We start from the raw sequence: 2,576 nt of genomic DNA on the forward strand, positions 1-2,576 counted from the left end.
CCACCAAACATGACGTTTCACAAGAACACAAGAACACAAGTCCATAGAAGAACACATATTGAGAAACGCCCATGGACTCTCGTTAAACCGGAACACCGGGTTGACACTTCAGCGTCAGAAATCGGGGGTGTGGCGTGTGAGCGTGTGAAACCAGTCAAATGCGTGTGTCTCACGGCCAATGCGTGAGAGTTGGCAGCCCTGTCTTGCATGAGGCTTTATACATTAACCATGCGCTTACCTTCCACGTTGGAACTCACCCACACAAAATATGAAAACATATTTTCATTTTTCAAAATCAAATGTAGAATGACTTTATGTAGCGTTAAGTGATACGTCTCGATTTGAGAGCTGTCAGTCGTATTTACCTTCGGGAATGCCAATTAGCACACACACACTTCCTCTTTCTTTGGCTGGGCCTTCATCTTCATAAACACAGCGTTTTAATTAACCTCAGAGTTAATTCGCAAAAAGACTCATACGGAAATTTCACAAGGCATATGTGAAGTTGTTGAATGTGGCGAACTTTAAATGTGATCTTACAGCGACACCCAGTGGACATATCGTGTCAGTTACTGAAAATACTGTACAATGTGCAGTTATAGGTAACGTTGATGTGAAAACCTCTTAAGAGACACTTTTTATACAAAATACATGCTTTTCTCGTCTAAATGTTTTACCAAAAAGTGATACAGTTCTCACAGACTTTGGCCCTCTGGGATGTGCCTGAGTTCATTGGGAAGCTAACGTTCTCAATTTTTTGTTCCAAGTGTCAGTGTGATTCTAGGCCTTACTGACACAGAGCTAAAGAGGTTAGAATAGAGAATTTCTATTTCCGTCCAAGTAAAGCATCTGTAAAATGATTTGAAATACACTACTGTAAGCATATTAGATGGGCTTTATACAAAGCTAGTACCCTGGGCCCCAACTTAATACAGAAAAGAATCCAGAAAAAAATGACTCGGAAAATGGATTTTATATGAATGTATTTCTAAAGCTAGTCTTTATGTGCGTTTTTTGTATTTCTTACTTCCCAAAAGGCCAAAAAAGTGCAAAAAACAAAAATTCTCAAATACAGAAACACATCACATGTAAAATTGTTGCATCTTAACAGCTCAACCATTGAGCTGTATTTTTTATTATACTTTTATTACTGTATATAAAAAATATATAAAGTATTTAAAAATAAAAACTTTTTTCTAGCCTATAGTTAACTGCTTTAGGAAGGGAGGTAGCCTACTTACAGGCTACTAAAACACTCAAATTCATAAAGAAACCTATTGAGTTCAGTGCAAATCAACAGGGGAATTGCTGCTCGTTGACCATTTATACGAAGATGTGTAATATGACAAATTGACGCTAATTTTCTGAAGTAGCAGCAGGTGTGGAGGCGGTGGAGACTGTTGGGCCCCCCTGGTCTGCCCGGGGAGGCACAGCTGGACGCCTGCAGACACGGCCTCCTCACTGCAAATTTTACTTAAAGTCAAGTTACGTCACGATTTAAAGACAGAGCAATCCGACATACCAGTGAGAGTCCTGTGGTGGGAAAGAAGGTCACAATGTAAGAATGACATGAGAAAATTATACTTTTTTCTTTTTTGAGTTATGCCTTGATTTAGCTACTGACATATCTTTAAAAAGAAACAACATATATGGTATGGGATTTCCTCTTTAATGTGTAATATTCCTAACAGTTTTCTTCTTTTAACCAAACACTTACACAATATTAATAATAATAGTAATAATATTAATAAAGGTCCCTTTTTTTAAAGGAGGAGTGCATGTACAGCCAATACCCCTCTCCCAGCCTCTCCCTCCCTCCTTTAGAAAAAAGAGGGACTTTCATGAACATCTCTTCTTATATGCTAATTCATTTTACACAAGCTAAATTAAATAAAAGTCAGCTTTTTGTATGGTAGTCTTTGTGTCATTGCAGCCAGTTCAAGCAAATGCCTCCTCGTCTTCGATGAGGAAATTCTCCTAGAACTCCGGGAGCAACGCACATGATCCACTGCTTGGTCTTCTTGGGATCATTTCCATCACCCTATCTGGCTTTACAAATCTTGCAAATGACCCGGCCATCCAAGCCTGTACCCTTCATCCTCCTCAGTGATTTGATTAGCATTAGCATTGCAATAAGCTAGCTCATAAAAGGCTCACCTGCAAAAAGTTCTTCATTATGAGCAGATTAGGTCAACCTTTGTTGAAATAAATAGCTAGCTGGCTAGCTAGATTCATGTGGGACACATAAAAAGGATCTACAAACCTCCATTAAAATGACTTCAATGCTCCCAGTTTGTACACTGTTCAACTATCACTAACAATATGCTATTGACAAACTGGGAAGTGTCAGAATTGCATAAAATAAAAATGTAAAATGAAATCTTAAGTAAATAAGAATTCTTTAAATTCTGATTCACCATTGCTTCCTATGAAAAAATTGTGTTACAATTACAAACTATCCATCAGTTGTTGTTTTTTTAAACTGTTATTTACTTACCATGGTCCATCCATCCATCTTCGACCGCTTATCCGGTATCGGGTCGCGGGGGCAGCAGCTCCAGCAGGGGACCCCAAAC

At 38.5% G+C, this 2,576-nt stretch overlaps 1 protein-coding gene across 1 annotated transcript in view; it reads right to left on the bottom strand.

Annotated features, from left to right (window-relative positions):
• Positions 1-2,576, bottom strand: part of trip6 (thyroid hormone receptor interactor 6) — a 14,324-nt gene that overhangs the window by 348 nt on the left and 11,400 nt on the right. The window lies entirely within an intron of this gene.

The sequence above is a fragment of the Etheostoma cragini genome, chromosome 19 (genome assembly GCF_013103735.1).
Source record: "Etheostoma cragini isolate CJK2018 chromosome 19, CSU_Ecrag_1.0, whole genome shotgun sequence".
NCBI lineage: Eukaryota > Metazoa > Chordata > Actinopteri > Perciformes > Percidae > Etheostoma > Etheostoma cragini.